Below are 23512 nucleotides of genomic sequence, written 5' to 3' on the forward strand. Positions count from 1 at the left end.
ATATCCCAATCTCCTCCTAAACTCATCCTCCTAAGCGCTTAATGTCACATCCCAGTATATCCTTAGGACATCCTATCTACGTCCCACCGACAGCGTATGGGATGTTATCAGGATTTGAAACACTAGTTACAATATCCCTTTAACCTCTTAAATACATACTCTCAACTGCTTAGTGTCACATCCCAGGATATATACAGAGGAAAATTCCAGTGAAAGTATGTGAAGGTGTGATGATCTAAAATCTACTTTTTTTTAGACAGATAGTCTCAAATCTTTCTCCTATGGTTACTATGGAAAAATCGGAAATGTTGCGAAAATATTTATACAACTTATTTTGTTTTTAAATCTGAATTTGTGAATATATTAAAACTGAGCAAGGAAATTAAAATGAATTATTAATACAAAATACTAAAACTGAAAATTTTGCTTTTATTTTTAAGATATTAAAAATCTTTTGATCATTTTTAAACATCCAATAGCCCCCAAATTGAATTATTCATAATTAAATAATAAAATTACCCATTTAATAATCTTTACATAAATGAATCATCTTTCCTTAAAACATGTAAGGAATTTATAGTATTTTGATGACACTGTTGGGAAATTGTTAAAAGGAATAAATTGTATTTTTAAAACTAAATCAATTCCTAGCCTCAGAATAAATAAATATGTTTTCGTAACATGAGAATGCTGCAGGCTTTTTTATATATTTAATATTTAGTTGTAAAAATTTGACATTATGTTAACAATTCTTTATATCATTCAAAAGGTAACTCAAGAAGCTCTTCTAAAATTCTATCTTTCTGCTCACACAATTAAAAAAAAATCTGAAAGGCCTCAGATTTTAGCAGTCACTCAAAGAGGCTAAAAGTTTATGAATGCATAGATTATCAATACAGATGGGGCAGTGGAAATAGCAAAACATTTTATAAGATACTGACACCAGAAAGTTATATATCTTCTATATATTTGAAAAATGAAGAAATATATCATGTAATTATGTAGAAATATTAAAATGTTTTCAATTCGATATATCATGAATTAAATGCATTTTAAATCAATCAGATTAAAAATTAAAAAAAGCATTGTTAAGAACTGTGTGTAATGCTTTTAAATAGCTTGGCTTGTTAGTCAATAATATCTTAGATTTTAAAGGTAAATATGCTAAATTTTGCCAAATGGCAAGACTTGAATGAAAATCGAAACAAGTTTACGATTGACGATATGAAGTCACATTTCGAGACTAATAGCCCTTTTGGATTAAAAAAAAAGTTCTGAAAATAATTTGCAATGTTTCATTGGTATTATTTTATGCAAAATTCGGTAAAATGAAATTTACCATTTGAAATCAGCACCAAATTAAACTTTGTAAATTCTAGCGCATGTTAAAGGTTATCTCATCCAGAATTTTATTACTAACCATTCATTTCAGAGCAAAATAAAACAGTAATTGCCATTTATATGACAACCAATATGAAAAATTTAAATCTGCATTTTACGCAACATAGAAAAACTCCAAAAGATCTACTGTTTACCATGCAATTAAGGCATTTTATTCTGCTATCAACACTACCAATTATTAATTCCATTAAGTATATTCAGTTTAATCTTTCTGCTCAATATATGCAATGTAAAATTTTCCATAAATTTATTAATTCATTTTATTTTGAGGTGAGCTTTTATTCAACTCTCAATGTCAACGAGAATGTTTAGTTCATTTTTTATTCGGTCTCAAAAGAGAATTCAAAATACGTGTATTTATGAATAAAAATACATGAGAAATCACAGTGAGAAAAGCACTGCTACCTAAACTGTGATTATATATAATACATGCAGTGAATTATAGTTAAAAAATAGTGAAAATATTTATATTCTGAACTATTTCATATATAACATTTTCAGTTTCGCATATGTGGCAATTTAAGAACTTTTTCACGTATACCAATTTTTTGAAATATCTGCAAATTTTTGTATCTTCAAGGAAAGCTTATTCTTTCACCTTTAGTATATAAGTAATGGTAATTTACCAGATAAAATTACTTAATGGGGAATACAGAAAAATATTTAAGCACTTACCTTTGTGACTTCATCTGCAAAGAGACTAAAAAAGTAGTTCAGCTAAATCTGCTATAATAAATATTCATAATAATGCTGGATGAAAAATAAACACATTCAGAAATTTATGGCAATATATTATGATTAACAGAGGAAAAACACTTTTCAAAATTCAAAATAGTTTTTATTAATCCAGTTTATCACATTTTATTTGAATTCATGAAAAACAATCTTATATCCATGTATTCTTATGTATATAAGAACTCTTGATAAATTGGATCTCTGTCATTGCCTTTCACAGCACCTAAAATAAAAAAACACTCACAATTACTATGTGTGAATATAATTCATAATTAAATTTAAACAAATGACTATTAGAATGCAAATTAAAGGAAGCATTTAAAATATTTTAACATTTAGTACCTATAAACAGAGTAGCAATTATTTGATTTTTCGATTATAGTAAAATAAACATGGGAGATGCCTTTTAAAATTTTTTATGTCAGAAAATAAACTCAAACCACCAGCTGAACATATGAGCAGTTTTATCAATCAGCCACTGGTAGGTAACCTGGATACTGAATCAACATATAAAGTTGCCAAGATAAAGAGAGAAATAAAATTATGATAATCACATCTTACCTATTCATAAAGCTATTTTAAATTTAATATGTAGGCAATTCCAAAAAGAGTGAGAATGAATTTATTTTGCAACACAAAGTAAAGTCTTGCAGGAGCAAAAAAATCTTGTCTCATGAGATTGGCAAGTAAAAAATAATTAATTGCATCTGGTAACATTTATCTGACAACACATAAGTAATTGTTAGCTACGTGCAGAAAATAAAATCTGATCAGGGGCGTAGCTAGAGGGGGGCATCTGTCCCCGGGTGCAGAATCCAAGGGGCGCCAAACTGATGTTAGAACATTTTAGAATTAAATGTTTTCCATCCTTGGCAAGCAGTAGGGGGCGCAAAATCTTGAGTTGTCCCTGAGCGCTGAAAACCTTAGCTATGACTCTGAATCTGATCATGTTAATGCAATTTTAAACTTTTGAATTTAACCGCAGAAATTTACCAAAGAAGTACTTGTAACAGTAGTAAATGAAGATGTGGCTAATCTTTACTTTATGGTACACCTTGGTTTCTGTCTGAAAAAAAATCGCAAAGTGGTATTGGTTGTTTGTGAAATGTGGAAGCCCATTGCGTCAAATAAGTTTTTCGGTAACCCTAATGTTGATAATGTTGCCGAAAGTAGTTTTTGGGGAAAAAAAAAAAAAAAAAAAAAAAAAAAAAAACGTTTTTTTTTCTGTCAATAAAAAGGAGTTATTTCTGCAAATATTGCCAACGTGCTATGATAAATTTAGTTTTGGGCTACTTTTTTTAATAGTAAACCTTTTGTACGGTCCCAGGTTTTTGGTTCTTACCATTCTTTTCAACTGCTGTGTTTGGTTGCACGGAAGTGGTATGGTCTTGTATTTTGAACATGCTATTTATTATTTTGGTGTGGGTACCATCGTTTGAGTATGTCTGAGGTGACTAAGAGACGAAAAATTTAATTGAATTGCTTACCTGGAGGATGGTGATGGGAAGCCTAAACATATGCATGTGAAAAAAAAGGTATGTTAAAAAAATGACGTTTCATTTATTTTTTTGTCTCTGTGTGTTAATTTTTGTTAGAAGATTTGTTGTTTAATGTTTTTATGTTAGGAAATATGTATTTTTGGTAACTTATAAATAAGCAATAATATAATAATAAGCAATCTGATCACACATATTATTTTGAAACTGAATGCATAAACTAGACAAAAAAAAAAAAAAATCAGTCATAAACATTTGGATAGCAGGGCAAATTAGATATTTGAAAAGACAGCCAGCCATTGAGATACACGTAATTCACGACAGAATGGTAACAATTCATAAAGCTGTGAAACATTTAACTGTCAAAATGACATAAATAACGTAAATTCGAAAAGCAAAAAAAGTAAACATACAAGTATTGCAATTGAACTTACCTTTCATGCAACAAAAAATATCCATACAAGTTAACCTCATGGCGCAGCCATTTTGGATTTCGTTTCAAATCAGACAGATGTTTACGGATTTGCGGAAGAATACGAGGAACTAGTAGTTTGCCGGATACAATGTGCAATGATGCGAAAGAATATAGTTCTGTAGAACTTCCTACATTATTCCGTAATAAACAGTACTATTTCCTAATTTTTTCTTTATCTAATTAATTAATTAATAGGGAAATAGTTAAATAATGCCGAATTCATTTTTAATGAAATGTAAAATTTTGCATGTAAGGGACGACCACCTTCCGTCCAATATTTCTGAGAATATAAACAAATTTTGGAATCTGAGAGTATCAGTAAATAAATATATAGAATATCGCCTCCCAAACGACCACTTCTGAAAGTGACCAATAGTTCTGAGATTATAAATAAATATTGATATTAAGCATTATTTCTATAAGACGACAATCTCTATATAAGACCAAAGTTTCTAGAATCTTGGATAGTCATCAGAGATGTATCTTTACTGCGAAATTATCGCACGACTGTAATTCAATAGCGTGCCTTCGTGGTGTAATAGTTCTGCACGCTGGGCCGGTATTTCAGAGGTTCGTGGTTCGATTCACGGCGAAGGCGGTTGCTAATTTTTCATCTCTACGGCTTCCCCAAAAAATCCTAATGTCTCTACAGTGGCGCCCGAACTAAAAGGTGTTGGATGAGGTATATCCACACCCAGGAGTTACTGATTGGATCCCCTTAAAAAAAAGTCGGCCTTTAAAAAAAAAAGTAATATAAAGTATTTCTCCCGCTTTCCTAGCGTGTCTTCGGCCCACCAGCGGCCGAGCGGTAAAGTTGCTGAACCCTGGTAGTGCAATCCGAGGTTCGAATCCCGCGAACGGGCTGGCTGCATGGGTGTTTTCGTGGTTTTCCCCCACGTGTAACGTGTATACGAGCCAGTTTCCCTTAGAAAGTCCTCCACGAAGACATCCCTCCCCTTAGGCAGATAGCCCTGTAAGGATCTTAAGTTTTACTAACGTTTATTTTATTTTAAATCTTTACTATCACTTCTTATTTTCTACTTCCGGCCAGAATTATAAGCGTGAAGGTTTTTATGCAAAGTTTGTCTTTGCATAAAAACCTTCACGCTTATAATTCTCGCTTATAATTAATAATATAATAGTCGAACGCCAAGTATTTAAGTGTGGCCTTTTTGCCAAGCGAGAGAGAGGAAGCAGTAAGTCAACGCAGGGCGCTTACCTTAGAAGTTACGCAGTTGCTGTTCGCCTTCCAGGCCAGAGGTTTTAATCCTCTTGATAAATTAAACGTATTGTAGTGTTCACAGTCTCTGTGCTACATACGCTTCCTGTTATTATAAGGCCAATCTTCCACGTGTATTATTCTAAAGTTAAATTAGAGTTTAGTTTTATTTTTATACTTTTTTACGTTAGACCCCGAGTGGAGGGTCAGTGTATTCCGAAGTACGGAAGTTATTGTATATAGAGAAAAATAAAGGGTTTTGTGTACCCTTCGTCTGTATCCTGTCTACTTACCACAATTAGTGAACATAGCTTTAGTAAGCTCTCTGTTCCGAGTCAGGTCCTTGTATGTTCCCGAAGAAGGTTAGAAGGAACATTGAACCTGATAGTGGCGCACAACGAAGAAGAATAACCATGGCCGAGTTTCAAGAAGAACCTGTGCTGCCTGCAGAAACGGCTCAGAATCCAGAAATGCCAGCTGCCGCCCTGGAAGGATTCGGTTACATCGTCCAGACCATGCGCGCTTCGATGAAACCAGAAGCAACGTTTAATGGAAACTCACCGGTAACCAGTTTTTTGGAAAAATTGGATGACCACTTCATGCTCTACCCCGTGAACGAGTTTCAAAAAGTTACCTTAGCTACCAGCGCTTTGAGGGGCCAAGCGCTTAACTGGTTCAAATGTATAGGCAGAAGTCTCTTGGGTCAAGCAGGAAGTCCCACCTATACTTACGAAAATTTCAAGACTGCCCTACTAAAAGCCTTCCCTGTTGTAAGGGATCGTGCGAAATCAGAAACGGAACTTTTTAGTATATATCAACAAAGAATCGAAAACCTCTCGAGCTTTATTTTAAGAAAAATTCACGTTTTCAAGCTCTTGTATGGAAACCGTCCGGATCCTGAAATAATTCAAAGGATTTTGCCGAGGTTACTGCCCCAAGTGCAAGACTTTATTGAATTAAGAAATCCGACTACACTGGAAAAGTTATTTGAGCTAGCAATCCAGTTTGAAAGTAGAAGAACGGCGGACGTCGAAAGAAGACGCCAATATCAACAGCGAAACCAATTTGGTACGCCAAGACTACAGCAAACTCAAGCATACGGCTACGGAGAAAAAGCGAATCAGTGGGCAAGGAAACCCGAGCATTCAAAAACAGCCGGCGAACGTCGACAGTTCAATAGCAACCCAGGAAAAAAAGTCTCAAGGCCAGGGGAAAAAGAAGGAAAGCACGGAAAGAAAAAATAATTTAAACTAAAACGGATTTCTGCTGACGAGAGGGTGCGGAAATCCGAAGGCCACGAAAACCCCTCTTCCTACAAGTTAAATACAGTAATGGTGAAAAATTTGACTCTTCCGAAGATTGAAGTCTTGGTGAATAATATCCCGGCCACCGCACTCCCTGGATACCGGTGCGCAGTGTTCCTGTGTGGCAGAAGTCTTTTTTAGAAAGTATTTTCGCAAATACCGCATATATAATGCGGATAATACGACAGTATTAGCGGCGCAAGGAGAAAAATGTAAGTGCGTAGGTAAAGTACCTTTGTATATCCGTATCAAGGACGAACAAGTAAAGGTGATGTTTTTTATAGTAAAGAATCTGCAAGCACATTTGATCTTAGGAATAGACTTTCTTTCAGGCGCACAAGCTACACTGGATTTTAATGAAGCGTCCCTTAAGCTGACAATGAAACCAGTGCGGGTAGAAAAGGTTGAACCGCCAAGGTTAAATCTTGACCACCTGCCTAATGACGAGCAAGATAGAATCCGACAAGTGGTAAGTGAATTTGCTTCCTTATTTAGTGATATTCAAGGATTTACTCAGGTTACTAACCATAGTATTGACACCGGAGATGCATTGCCAGTTCGTCAAAAATGATACCGGTATGATAAGAATAAGGAAAAAATTATAGAATGTTATATTACCAATATGCTACGTAAAAAAATCATAACGCCCATCTCAAGTAGTTATGCTAGTCCGGTGGTTTTATGTAAGAAAAATAATGACTATCCTTTGGAGCATCCAAAAAGTGGAGATCCGCTATTGATTACCGTAAATTAAATTCCATAACGAAATATCCGGTATATCCGTTACCGATCATAGAAGAAATTTTAAGGAACATAAAATAAACCAAATTTATGACGACTTTAGACTTAACGACTGGTTATTTTCAAATAGGTGTGAGGCCCGAGGACGTGCCTAAGACTGCTTTTATAACCAAGTCTGGCACTTATGCATTTTTGCGTATGCCGTTTGGCCTTTCAGGCGCCCCGGCAATATTTCAGCGATGCATGGACATTGTGTTAAGACCTGTTCTTGGAAAGTCCACATTTATCTATTTAGACGATATCATTATTACTAGTGATAATGTAGATCAACATGTACAGGATTTAAGACAGGTGTTTTCTTTATTAAATGAGGCCGGTCTAAAAGTTAATGTCGAAAAGTGCAAATTTGCAGACCCTGAATTAAAATATTTAGGTTACAAAATATCGCAAAAAGGGATCGAGACAGATGAATCAAAAATAATCGCTGTACAAAAGTATCCGACTCCAAACACGGCAAAGAAGCTCTCTTCTTTCCTAGGACTTTGTTCATATTATAGGCCCTTTATAAAAGATTTTGCGGCTATCGCTGAGCCATTGTTAAAATTAAAAATGAAAAAGGCAAGATTCTCGTGGACGGCCGAAGCCAATAGTGCTTTCGAAAAATTAAAACAAGCATTAACGCAAGCCCCTGTGTTGAAATTTCCTGAAAAGGATGAGAATTTAGAAATTTCAGCGGATGCTTCGGATTATGCGGTAGGAGCGGTACTTTCGCAAAATCAGCAGCCCGTGGCATTTTTTAGCCGAACTTTAAATCAAACACAAAGAAACTATTCCGCGACCGAGAGAGAGGCACTTGCAGTTCTGTTAGCAGTGCAAAAGTTCCGAGTCTATTTTGGAAAGGCGCCGATAACAGTATACTCTGATCATGCGGCGGTAACTAGATTGTACTCAGGGAAAAATTTATCCCCAAGGTTAATAAGATGGGCACTGAAGCTGCAAGAATATAATCTGGTAATCAAGCATACCCCCGGAAAGGAAAATATCGTAGCAGATGCCCTATCACGAATTAAATTAGACGAACAGGGTAATACCGTAAAAGTTGCAATGCTTACAGCGTGTACAATAAATTTCCGAGAAACTGTAATAACAGAACTGGGTAAGGATCCTGAGTTTGGAAGTATTTATGAGTATTTGAAGGATCCTGAAAATTTTAGCCACCAAGATATTGTGGCGATAAGAAATAGGGCGGCCCATTACGAACTAATAGATGGTCTATTATTCTATACAAGAACTATGAATTCCAACAACGAATTTCGACCTGTTATCCCAGCTAGTCTTAGATTAAATATCCTGCATGAGCTCCATGACAGCCCTTTAGCTTCTCATGCTGGTATTCGAAAAACTATCCAACGCGTACGCGAGGCAGTCTACTTTCCTGAACTGCAAAAGTTAACAAGGGCGTATGTCCAGTCCTGCCCAACATGTCAAGCCGTTAATTATATTAATTTCCGCCCGGCCGGGTTTCTAAATAGTATTAAATCCGAATTTCCAAATGAAATAATTGGCATCGATTTATTGGGCCCTTTCCCAAAAAGTCAGTTAAATAAAAGTCGCTATCTCCTTGTTATGGTTCATCATTTTAGTAAATGGACCGAAATAGTTCCCTTAAAACGAGCCTCCGCGAAATTAGTTACTGATTCTATTTTAAATAAATATATTTTAAAATACGGGGCGCCCCTAAAAGTTATATCGGATAATGGTCCTCAATTTGTAAGTAATATATTTGAAGACATGTGCCAAAAACTGGGCATACGTCATTTAAAAATGATCCCGTATCGGCCGCAATCAAATATAGCGGAACGGGTCAACAGAAATATAGTGAAAATTATCCGTAGTTATGTTAAAAATTTTCATAAAAGCTGGGATAACTATGTCAATGAATTTGCTTTCGCCCTTAGGACCGCAAAACATGATACAACGGGCAAAACTCCTGCTGAGTTATTTCTAGGCAGAAAGATTATAACACCGTTAGATAAACTATTTTATGTGCAACAAAGAGCCCCAGAATTTAAAATGGGTGATATAGAAAAACTAATAAAAGAAGCAAAAAAGAATACGGAAGTAGCACAAAGAAAACAGAAATTATATTATGATTTGAAACGACGGGGAGTAACTTATAAAGTAGGGGATGAAGTTTTAAAAATTAAGCATTCACTTTCTTCAGCACCAGAAGATAAAACTGCCAAATTTTTTCCACGATTTGAAGGACCATATGTTATAGAAAAAATAACTCACGCTGTTGTATGGTTAAAAGCCAGAAATCGTGAAACCTGTTCCGCAAACATTGATCAAATTAAGCCCTACTTCGATCGTAAAACAATGCTAATCTTTTCAGATCTTTTGCAGGATCCGGCACGGCAGACACCGCAGGTACAAGTTCCAGAGGTGGAAAAACGACAAGTACAAGGGCAAGCCAATGAGAGACAGAAACAAGTGAAAAGAAAATTGCCCCGCGGAAAAATTGAATGTAACAAGAAAAAGAAGCCGTTCCACCGTCCAGAAAACAGAGTTCACGAACACCCCCAGAATGGAGAAGGGAGAAGGACGACGTATGTGAAGAGGACCAGGAGAAATGACGGCAACTATAACCCGGCTTTAAAACGGAAGATTGACTCATCCGACAGAACTCTCCGCAGCAAAAGTCGCCGAACTGCGGAAGGGCCATCAGCGGCGGAGGAAAAAGTACAAGAAAAATTTGAACGGCCAACAACGAGGTCCAAGCAGGATCACGACAGAAGTTTCCCGGTTCCGCCAAGACCAGCTGCCATCAAACGGCAAAGACCACAAGCAGAGGAGAAAAGGAAAGTATTCAAGGGTGGCCGTACTGGTGAAAAAAGGAAGCTTCCAGAGAAAAGCACTGAAGGGCGAGCCCGTACAAGAAGGAGGATAAACCAAGCTACTATCTGCAGTACCTTTAAAGACTGGGCCCAGAAAAGGATGTCCGAATATTACAAAGATAAGTAAAATTTTATGTTACTTTGCAAACTTAAGTTAATCTTTCATTCTTACTGCAAGTGGCAGATTTCAAGAAGTTTTACCTCATGCGAGGTCTACCTTTATCGCCAAAAGGGCGAGAAATGAGTTGTGACCGATTTTCGTATTATGTTTTTAAATTACTCGTGCGTAAAACTAAAGTTGATGTATAATAGCGTTGTGTAAAGACTTAAATATTGGGTACTTTTCCGTTTCGCCGGCGCAAATCTCTCCAATCTGACTTTGTCGGCGACAACATACAGTATACACATAAAAAATGTTAACAAATGTTAGTTCTAAGAAATTTTTATTTTTGAAGGCATAAACATTTTAATATGGTTTATAATTTTGTAAAAAGCCAATAAATAAAGACAATAAATTTGTAAAAAGACATTAAGAATTTACTATGCTATCATGGTTCAACATCCTGATTCGCCGGTTCGTATAACGTGACCCCAAGTGATCTCATCTGACGTGTACTACGATACAAAAATATAATTCTCTCAGTAATTATCTACATTAATTTGAAGTTAAATCTTAATTTTGAATACAAGTTTAAATGCAAGAATTATTTCAATTCGTACGAATAGCTTACTGAGAAGTTATATAAAACCGTAGTGCTTTACTTCGCTAGTGCATTCTCATTACAATTGATAAATTTAACACTTGATTTTGCATTTCTATATTTTCGCCTTCGGGTGAGTGGTGTAATTGCATCCTAATTGACTTAATTACCGCGAATGCTCTTGGGGCATAAAATTTGATTATCTTTGTAAATATTCTATGCAGTTGTATGCCAGTATTGAAAGAAACAATCAATCTGGTAAGAAAGGGCTGCGACTTGTTTTGAAAATGAAGTGTAAAAGGTTACCAGCGAAGCTATTCCCTTTGGCAGTAGTTGTACCATTATTGGCGACTTTATCGTTTGCGCCGGCAAAACGGAAAAGTACCAAATATTGTAAAAAGTTATTGTATAAATTTTATTTAAAACATTCTAGCAAGAAAGAAGTTTTAGTCTGAAAGACTTTTTGAAATGTAGTATTATTTCAATGTAGAAAGAATTGGCACTTGCTTTGAAAAGAATAGAAGTTAACAATGTACTACTAATGTATGTTTTCAAATGTGTAAAATTAACGGTATGTTGATATGTTCTTATATACATGTGAACTGTTATTTTAAATGTTAAGAAATACCGTGATATGGTAAAAGTGAAAGTAATGTTAAAAATTTGTTATTCGTGTGACTGTAAAGATTAAATCATGGCGAATATGTGGTAAAGGTTGAATGATGTAGTTAGGCTCTCTGACGCTACACTTTAGAGTTAGCCACTTTTAGAATAGTACCTCAGGGTTTAGAGTTGAAAGTAGGATGTGTTAAGAGGTCTCGTTATGTTGAATTTTAACACGTTAGTGTTTTGATTGTAGGAGGAAGTGTGGCACACGTAGACAGAAACACATTCGTGTTTGGTGTTCTTTTACAACACATGTCAGAGAGCACGGGGAGAGATAATTAAAATAGTCATGAATGAAATAAGAATGTTAAGAGCAGTGTAATTCTATATGTTACTTGCCATGTCATTGTGTAACATTTCATTAAACTAGTTTTCCTTCCAGATCTCTGGAAGGAACCAGAATTGAATAAAAGCTCCTGGTTAGATGCAGTACAGATGAAAAAAAGATTGTTGTATATCCTGGGAGCTGCTATTGTAACAAATTTCTTTCTTTTAAATTTCTAGTTTCTAGCTAAGTTATGTTTGTAAAAGGTTGGCCTCGCGTTAGATTCTAGAGCTAAAAGTTTTCAACAAGGTCGTTTTAGACCTCAGTTTCAAACTAATTAACTCTGGCGGGAAGTATGTAAGGATCTTAAGTTTTACTAACGTTTATTTTATTTTAAATCTTTACTATCACTTCTTATTTTCTACTTCCGACCAGAATTATAAGCGAGAAGGTTTTTATGCAAAGTTTGTCTGGCGAACGCCAAGTATTTAAGTGTGGCCTTTTTGCCAAGCGAGAAAGAGGAAGCAGTAAGTCAACGCAGGCCGCTTACCTTAGAAGTTACGCAGTTGCTGTTCGCCTTCCAGGCCAGAGGTTTTAATCCTCTTGATAAATTAAACGTATTGTAGTGTTCACAGTCTCTGTGCTACATACGCTTTCTGTTATTATAAGGCCAATATTCCACGTGTATTATTCTAAAGTTAAATTAGAGTTTAGTTTTATTTTTATACTTTTTTACGTTAGACCCCGAGTGGATGGTCAGTGTATTCCGAAGTACGGAAGTTATTGTATATAGGGAAAAATAAAGGGTTTTGTATACCCTTCGTCTGTATCCTGTCTACTTACCACAATTAGTGAACATAGCTTTAGTAAGCTCTCTGTTCCGAGTCAGGTCCTTGTATGTTCCCGAAGAAGGTTAGAAGGAACATTGAACCTGATAGCCCTAGTGTGCTTTGCCATAATTAAATACACCCCCACCACACCTAGCGTGTCTTCGTGGTGTAGTGGTTCTGCACACTGGGCCGGTATTCCAGAGTTCCGTCCTTCGATTCCCGGCGAAGGCAGTTGCTAATTTTTCATGTTTCCTGCTTCCAAAAAAAAAAAAAAAAAAATACCTAATGTCTCTATACCCAAATTTAAAAAAAAATTCGTTTCCGTAATTAAATATATCTATATCTAATTTTACCTATATTTGTAGTAGGGTTTGTGATCTGTAAGTAATTATACATGTAATTTATACATTTTTTATAAAAAAAATATATGTTATTTAGAATTTTGCAAATATTCTAGAAAATGCTAATCCATTGAAAAAAATCTTTTGCATGACTAAATAAATTTTTAAAAACGTCAGAAAAAATAGCAGTTAAAATTAATAACAAAATAACAAGAATAAATCATCAATCATATCAATATTTTTAATGTACAGCATTTAGAAACAACTTAGTAAAATACATATGAAAAATAAAATAATGTGCAAGTTTCAGATGTGCAATGTCAAAAAATTAAAACTGGTAAATTTGAGAAGAAATATCCTCAAAATGTTTGACAACGAAAGTCCTCCGGACAATGCAGAATGAATGTCCTCAGGATGTGAAATTGGTGAACTCCTCAGGACATCTGAGAATCAACATCTTCAGGACATCCTGTCATATCCCGGGACATAGCGACTTAAATAAGATATCCTCAGGATGTTAAATTACGATCTCCTCAGGACATCTGAGAATCAACATCCTTAGGACATCCTAAGTATGTCCCGGGATATTGCGACTTAAATAGGACATCCTGAGGATGTTTTGTGCTATGGGGGGATTATACAATAAAATGTTTAATTTTTGTATTAAAAGTGGATTACAATTTCTGATTCGTCAAGAACAGGAAAAAATATAAAATGTTGCAACCAGGTTTCTTGTTTGCCCTCATATTTCAAGGAGCGTTATTTTAATTGTATAGCCTTTTTTTTTACATTTTGAAATGTTAAAGCTATGCTTTCAGCAAGCCTGAGTTTTGTATTCTTATGTGTGGCTTTATGTTCCTTATAAACGAGGACTGTCATATAAAAATTTCTTGAATGTCGAAAGAAGGATGTTCTACTCGAAAACTTCAATTAAATTAAATAATTCAAGACGCCGCGAAATTTCTAGAAATATTTGTTTTAAAAATTTTATTTTTAAGATTTAAAATACAAAACAGCTTTAAAATCTAGGAAAAAAACTGCGATTTTTGAAACTTTTTTGGAGAGAAATGTATCGGTATAAAATTGCTTAAAATTAATGGAGTGTAAATTAAGTAAAACAGGTAGTGCACTGTAAAAAAAAATCTGTAAAGTTACTAAGAAAAGTCGTGGAAACTGGGATGCCATGGATTATTTGAGTAATCAAAACAGGAATATTCTTAGTAACTTTACAGAGATTATACCTGTAATGGTTACAGATGTTTGACATGTAATGTTACATGAAGTCATTCTGTAGGCATAACAAAGTTTTTGTATGTTGATTACCGAAGCAGATGTCTGTAAAGGTTACAGATCAAAGATCTGTAATGTTACAGGAAATTTTCGTGTAAGTATAACATGTTTTTCATATGTGATTTACCAATGTAAACAGCTGTAAAGATTACAGGAAATAATAGTGTAAGTAGATCGTAATTTTTGAATGCGAATTACTAAAGGGAATATTTGTAGATTACTAGTGTTCTGCTTGTAAGGTTATTGCAAGTGATTATATAAGAACATGTATTTTCATGTGAAATTTTAAAGGATATATATGTAAAAGTTGCAGATAATTTACTTAAAAGTTCTTCCAAATAATTATGCATATAGAACATATTTGTCTTATACAAAATACAAAAATGATGTATTCTCAAATATTAAATATTTTGATTGTAATATTACTATAAATAATTACACATGTAGAACATATGTTTTATGTGAAATGTCTACAGCTACTGCTTGTAACAAAATATGCTGCATTTATTTATTTGTGGGGAAAGGGAAGTTATGTAACTTTAAATATTATTAAGTTCTTTTAAGAAAAAATACCTTATATTTTCTAAAAGATATACATTATTTTCTTTCAAAATATTCCCAATGTTAAAAAGAAGCTCAAATTTTATGTTTTTCTTACATCTGCATTACTTTCCTTTCTTGAATTTTAAGACATCTCAAAGTTACATATGCATCATGAAATAGCTGGAAAAAAAACTTGTGTATTAGACTTAATGGTTTTTTGGCAATAAATTAGTAATGTTCTAGAATTCCTCCGCTGAACACTGGTAGTTCGGTCCGAGGTTCAGATCCCGCGAATGGGCTGGTTGTATGGGTATTTTCATGGTTTTCTCCATGTGTAACATGTATATAAGTCAGTTTCCCTTCGAAAGTCCTCCACAAAGGCATTTCTCCGCTTAGGCAGATAGTCCTAGTGTGCTTTGCCATACTTAAATAAACTAAACCAAATCATTCTCCTTATACCCAACAGTGTAATCTAAAGAGACTGCAATTGGATATGATTACAGTAAAAAATATTTTAATGAAATTGTTTCAATAAACAATTCTAAATATTTTTTCAAATTCTAAAAAAAATTACTGATGTATTTCAACAATGAACTTGAATTCAGTTATCACAAGCTATCCAAAATTATTTTCATGCTTAATTGCATTATTCATTTAAATTACAACATATAATTCTTTTAGGCATAAATGCTTTTTAATCACTTCTGCTACTGACCATTAATTGAAATAATAGATTAATTAATCGGACAGTTGTACAGGCATTTTCCCAGATTTAAAACTTTATTAATAAATTACATTCTTCTCATTGAATACAAAATTGAAGAATTAGTTAGTCCTAAATTTAATTTTTCAAGTATTCCTTCTACTAAAACATTTATTGCCTACAGGCAGCCAGACAGTAAGCTGAACACTAGCATTTGGCTCTAGATTTAAATCCTAGAGAATGGGCTGTCTGTGTAAATGTTTGTGTAACATGAAGTTTTCCTTAAAATATTCCTTTCCTTGGACAGATGGCCCTCTCTTGCTTTGTCATATTTCAAATAATCAATTCAAGCATTTAATGTAGGTATGACTTCACAACTTCGTCCCAAATTCTAACTGAAAAATTGAATAGAATCCCCTGATACTGTGTCTATAATACATGATGAATATAGAATGATCTTAAAAATTTAAGGAAGAAAATATAACGTATTTGGAAATGCCTTGATCCTATAATTATATTTTTCTCTCCTATGCCTAGAAAATTAAGAAAAGTAGACTTAAGAATGTAAAAACTGAAGATAAAGAATTCAGCATTAATAATTGATATAATAGTAGTAATAAACTAAAAATTTGTTAATGAAAAATTGATAATGCATAATGGCTCCTTAAAATTTTAATTTTCTATCCTACTATTAATGGAACTAATTTATCACTATAATCAAAATGACTCAGATTTTCTTTCTTTAACTGATGTCAAAAATACGATGATTATTTCAAAATTCCTGTGGATGATTTAATTGTTCTCAAAATTTTCTATTCATTTATTAAATGCTTCAGATTGTTTTTGTTATTATTTCAAACGACTTTTTAAATCTTCGGGAAAAATGTTTAAATCTTCATTCAACAAAATTATATTTTTAGATAGATTTTTATGGAATAAAAAATTCTGTAAGATAATATTCATTCACACAAGATATTAACTTAGTATTTGCTCATTACTTTACAAGTATTCGATGAAGCCTTTTAGTGTAACATACAGGTTACATAAGGAACCATTTCATTTTAATGTAGGCCCACCAGCGGCCGAGCGGTAAAGTCGCTGAACACTGGTAGTTCGGTCCGAGGTTCGAATCTCGCGAACGGGCTGCATGGGCGTTTTCGTGGTTTTCCCCATGTGTAACGTGTATATGAGCCAGTTTCCTTTAGAAAGTCCTCCACGAAGGCATCCCTCCTCTTAGGCAGATAGCCCTCGAGGCTTTACCATAATCGCACACACATTTTAATGTAATATTCCATAATCATATATTTTATTTCAAAAAATATATTTTGAAAATATTGGATATTGCAATGCATTTCACTCCTAACATATACAGCTAGCGTGAAGATCTATAATTAACAGTCAATATAATTCATAATAATGAATTTCGTTATGCCTAACTACATCTTGCAAGATTAGATTTAGTTGACAAAAACTATTAAAGATAATATAAAAGATCTATTTGGTTCCAGCAATTTAATGCAGAAATGAAAATACTTTTAATAAAATATATTAGTGGTTCTCAACCATTTTACCTTTGCTAGATCATGCCTCTCCTCCTTACCCAACTTGAAAAATAGATATACACTTATTTTGATTTTATTATATTTTAACGTTTTTATAAATTAAATAAGAAAAAGGTATGGAAAATGTTGATATATAAAAAAACAGATCTTATATTTAAAATACACAGAAAAAAAAAATGACTTATGCTACAATGAATCTTCTATTGTAGATCTTGAAAATTGTACATACTGTGAAAAATGAATGTGACAAACAAAAATTGATTTAATTTTGCACACAATTCCTTTACATGCATGTCAGTGAACACTGGGGGGGGGGAACTCTTTATTCCAATACACAGAATATAGAAACAAAAATAGGTTTATTTTTATTTGAAAACTATCCAAAAGGAAAATAAAATAAAAAAATAAGTAAAATTTATATTATTGTTATTTTTAATTAATCATAGTTGTGTAGGTGCAGTCCTCTTCTTAGGATTCAAAGCATGGCTCCTAAATAAAGAAAAAATCACATTCGTTAGAAGTACATAACATATTCTAAATTTGTTATGTGACATTTTAATTCAGAATCTCTTCATAATAATTGCATGCACTTGCACATATTCCAAATGATTTAAATCTTTTTTAAAATTAAATAATTAAATTGCAAACAAGATTCCTTTTGGTCCTTTCATGAAATCATAAATTGCATGTATCATCCATTTTTGAAGCAAAAGCAGTACAAATTTAAATAATTCATTTTGCAGAAAATAATTTGAGGTTTATTAGATATTTACTATATTTATTTGTAATATAAAATAAATCTGTAAAGTAGTTTTAATAATGAGCAGATTTTTTTTAAAGATTAATTTCTCTAGAAATTGAAATGTATTAAGGTAGCACTTCTCAATCTGTGGATCATACAGCTTGCCCTCGTGGTCCTCCGAAGTTTCCAAAGGAGACAAAAAAATTTAGTTGAAAAATCTCAGAGTTTAAAAAGTTACATATGACAATCATCTATCACCTTTTTTCGTAAGATAGACATTTTATGAAATTTATTATTGGTTATCCTACTTACAGACTTCCCACTCAGTCTTAGCAGTAAAAGATGGATTTAAAGCACTATAACTGTGGTACTTACCACCATATATCCAAATATACTATCATATATCCACTAAGACTGTGGTATTACCATCATATATCCAAATATAGAAGAGCCATGCAAGAATTACAAATCATCCTTCTCATTAATAACCTTGAAATATTAGAAATATAACTTTTCTTCAATGGACTTAATTATAAAATATAACGGATTTTAATTATATATTAAAAATATTAGTGTACTAGTAGTAATATATGCTAAAAAATTGCTTTCGAAGGGAACAGCAGCAAGGTGATTCACAAATTATGATAATTCACATAATCTCTATTCGAAAAAAGTTTGAGAAACGCTGAAACAGGAGAATAATTAAATTATGGTTAATACTGGTAATTTCAGCCATATGCTTTAAGCTTGATGATCAACATTAAAAAATTCTCAGAAAGTGTTAGATCAAAAACTACTTTTCCACATAATATGAACTTATACGTAACAGCATTTAATACTTAGCTCACTGGCAAAATATACAAAATTTTGAAATGCAAGTATATATATAAGGCCAATAATATAGTTATCAACAATGAATGCATGAACTTCAAAACTTACACAATTAACAAACACATGAACAATGATGTTACATGCATTCATCCTCTGAATTAACTAGTCAGTTTGGGTATTTTCTATCTTAGATGTCGCAAAAATTGATCGTGGATTTAATATTTTAAATGTTCCTCTCATAGACATTTTAATACTTGTATTTTTTACATAGAGTGTCATCTTTAGTTTTACAGATATTCATTTGTTCACTTATTACGATTAAGTTTTACAGACAGAACAGATGATACCTGATTACATTAAGTGGTATTTAAGACAGAAACTTACTTACTGGTACTTAACACAGTTGCTAGAAAAATATTACATAGTGAAAGACAGGGTACAAAGTCAGAATCTGAAAACTTATTGACTTACACTAAGCTATTTAACGCTTGAAATATTTATGATTAGATAATATCTTTTACATCATCAATATCTAACAGTGATATGATATACTTTAAGTATACAGTAAAACCTCTCTATAACCTTCCATAATTTTGTACAATTTTGATATTTAATGGAGGTGGTTACTTCACAAAGCATGATTCTCAGTGATAATTAATATCAATGTTTGTATCACCAGAATACTTGACATAGTCACTTAAAGAGGTATAGTTGCTAAGGAAGGTTTTTCTGTACTTCAAACAATGGTTTACATATTTTAAAAAGTATATTTTTTGACACTGTTATTTAAAAAGTGTATAACTCCTTCTACTCTTAAGTATAAAAATTTGATATTTTTATGCTTAAGAGTCATTCATTTAGTTGTAACTTACAGGAAGATATCTTAAAGGTCTAAAATGTTTTAATTTATGAAAAACAGCAGTATATTGAAACACAGAGTATATTGAAGGGTACTCCCTGTATTATCAAGGGATATCAATATGCTTTTACCAAAACAAGCTTTAAGGCATACTGTCAATTACATTTTAAATTCCAGTGATTTTTCAACACTAGTTCAAATACTCTAAGCATATGTTTGCATAAGTTACATAACTTTTGCATCAGCAAAATTTATAACTTAGCAAATATGAACTATGAAAAAAAAATATCTGAGCTTACCTTGACCCTTGGATTTACTAAATCTCTGACACTTTTACCGCCAAAGAAATTCGATGACCGAAAATACGCGATGATTTATTTAATCTGGTTTTAAAATGGGTCATTTTAAGTTTGGCTATATCAACAACTTATATTACTCAGTATTGTTGGATAGTGAATTTGTAATTCTTTTTCATTCTTGAAATATATACACATGACAGAATTGGAATAAAAATTTTAGGTTTTTCAGATGAACTCATAGATTGAACTAATTTGTTGAATTTTATCAAGTAGTTCTTAAAAATACAACCAACGATTAATTAAAACCAACTGCAATTCAAATGGATACTCTTTGTCAAAAAGGAGCAGTAGAACTTATTTTAAACATTCAGCAATAAATAGTTTTCTGAATATATTTTTTAGCGTAACGGCAGTTTCAAACATAATAAAGAGAACATTCATTCATTCTAATGAGGATAATTTTGAAAATAATTCACATTAAAATATATCTCAAAGAGATTTTTAAATGAAAAGATGACACAAAAGAATTATTCTAAAAAAAATACATGTTATCTCAGATATAGAAGAAATTTGGCATTGAGCTGAGTATTGAAATTAATATATGCAACTGACGTATCATTACTTAAATTTCCATGATTTGATATTGAATGCTATAACTATTAAATATTAGCAAATGCATTTTATAATGAACTTTGCACCAAAATTTATAGAAAATTTATAGTAAATTTATATGTAAATTTACATTCTAAGTACTAGAATGAATGTTGTACCATTTTATTAATATTTTACTTTTCAACAAGCATAAAGGAAAAAATAGAATTATTTTTCTTTAATGTTCCTAGTATGTTACATCATAGTTAAAAATATGTCAAAGTCATGGCATTTCGATTATTGCCTTTTGTAAATGTTGGTTATAATGTAACTTAATAGATGCTTTATAAGTTGGTAAAGACTGTCCTGGATTAAAACTATCTTTAACACAAAAATAATATACATTGAATACTTTTACAAATATGTAATTGCTATCCGACTATATAATCTTTTAAGGCGAACTTATCGCATGTATTAATGAAATAATATTCCATTTTTAATGTATGTTAAGTTATTTTGTCGAATTTTTTAAATATATTACATTTATTTTTTCTTTTTCGTTGAGATTAATAATAACATACATAGTGTAATAATGCTCTGAAAAATATTCTAAAGCAGTTCACGCTGGGATTAATGATAACATGTATGGAATAATAATGTTACATCTGTCAACAAAATGAAAAATATGAATATTCTAACGCGATATGTTTTAAAAGATACATAAATATTTAACATGAGAAAGTATTAGACTATAGATAGAACATTAATATTAAGCTTATTTGTTTTTAAACTAACATATTAACAAATTTGTTTCTGTTTATAAATATGAGCAGTTTAACTGCAGACACCTGCAGATGTAACGAATAAAAGTTGTTATTTTACTAAATGGAACACAAGCTCTGTGATTTGAACTCTAACAATAATTCAACACAGGTTTATTTAGGAGCATTAGAATTATAAGCTAAACATTAAAGGAATTTAATTATAGATAGTGTAAAGAACATAACAAATACATTACATAAAATTAGTAAAATACACGTCAAACACTATTTCGAACTTACCTCGACCATAGCAAAAATAATGGCTAACATGGCGACTATCGTTGAACTCTCCCGCTAAGACGCTGTTTTTCCACCTTCTTCCTGATTGGTTCTTCTCTCTCAGCCGTTTTAAGCCACGTGATCACACGCTACGGACAAAATCCAAGCAAAACTTCTTGAAAAATTCCTGTAGAGTTTACAGTTTCGTTTGGTTCTGTGTTCCTTACAGGTATTTCCTTCGTAATTGTTCGCATTTCTGTAACTATACAAGACTTTTGTCTGTAAACTTCGAGGTTTTTTTTTACAGTGTGTATGGAAAGGTTAGATATACTGCGCACTTACAGTCTGAAGTACAATTAACTACAGAATTAAATTAATTAGATTAAAAGAATTTCGATAGAAATTTTCTATCGAAAAGAATTTCGATAGAAACATCTCTGTAAATGTTAATGCTGAGGGCAGCAACACGAATGAAAGTTATTCTTTAAGCTCCGAACTTAATTAATCCGTTTGTACGCAATAATTGTGTCTTCACTATTACGTTACAAAGAAAGATTTTTGACACAGATACAGCAAAAAGCCGCCAGCGGCGTAGCAACAAAATCGTTGAATACTAATAATTTGAAGCGGGTTTAATTCCTGGCGAATGGACTGCTTGTATAAGATTTTTTGTGGATTTTTGCTGCCCATGTTTAATGCGAATATCGGCCAATTTCAGTTAGCCTTTCATGAAGATGTGCCTTGACTACGAGTCGTCGCTCTGGATTATGTTTGGTTTGGCTGCTAGATTACAGCAAAACATGCGAAGGCGATCTGCCTACAGGGAGGTATGCTTTCGTGGCAAATTTTCTAAGGGAAACTATCTCGTACACATGTTACGAAAACGCCCATGCAGCTAAAACGACAAATATGCCCATGCAGTGACCCTGTTCACAGGGATTTGAATGCGGGTCAAACTACCAGTTCATTAAAGGATAGTCCTCGTGTAGTGTGCCATAAGCTAAATAAAATAAATAAGCAACTTCGAAGTCGCTTCAGATTACTGAAATGGCCATATCTTTGTATTATACTAGACTATACATTTTTTTGTCTAATATGAGATTTCGATCTTTTCTGTTATCTAACAGCTCACCAGTGGCTGAGCGGAAAAGTCGTAACGGAACAGCTGGTGGTTCAAATTTCCGCGAACGAGTTGTGGTTGCGTGGATGCCTTATTAATTTTCCTGATCTGTAAAGTGTATACAAACTAGTTTCTGTCAGAAAGTCCCCCACGAATGCTTCCTTAGGTAAATAACCCTCGAGTACTTTGATATCATCAAATAAACCAATCTATTATCGCATAACATGCTTCAAATATTTTTCTGTTGAAAAGTATATGCGCAAAAGTTGGCCCCCGTTAAATCAAATATGTTGTTTCTTTTTTACTTTCTTGTACGAAGTAAAGGAAATATTGTAATCACGAAAAATTCCAGATATCAAATTTCAACGAAAATATCCATTTTGACCTCCATCAAATGCAATTTCACATGTTTGCGTGACATCTGTTTCGAAGGACAGCATAAAGAATTCCTCCACAAACGAATTATAAAATTTATTTAAAATGGATTCAAAAGAGATTATTTCTCGGCGTCTGTAAGTACGTAGGTAATTATGCATGTGTCTCGCATAACTCAAAAACGAGTAGCTTCAGAATATATATATATATATGTTCTGGATTATGTTTGGTAATATATATATATATATATATATATATATAATAAGAAGAAAAATTGTAGTGAGCTCGCCAAAAAGTTACCAGGAGCTGTGGCTCCAAGAAATAGTTCAACACAGTACTTTTTAAGAAACAATGACATTGTAGGGTGGAAAATTAGGCTACACGCGAAATAAAATGTAGAATATAAAACACAGTTAAAATCAATCGTTGGAAACATGTGAATGGCAAAAAAATACAGTAAAAACCTATCGATGTGATAAGTGAAAA

This window comes from Stegodyphus dumicola, chromosome 4 (assembly GCF_044657685.1).
Source record: "Stegodyphus dumicola isolate Sdum_Otavi_A_Nest chromosome 4, ASM4465768v1".
In the NCBI taxonomy this organism is placed as follows: Eukaryota; Metazoa; Arthropoda; class Arachnida; order Araneae; family Eresidae; genus Stegodyphus; species Stegodyphus dumicola.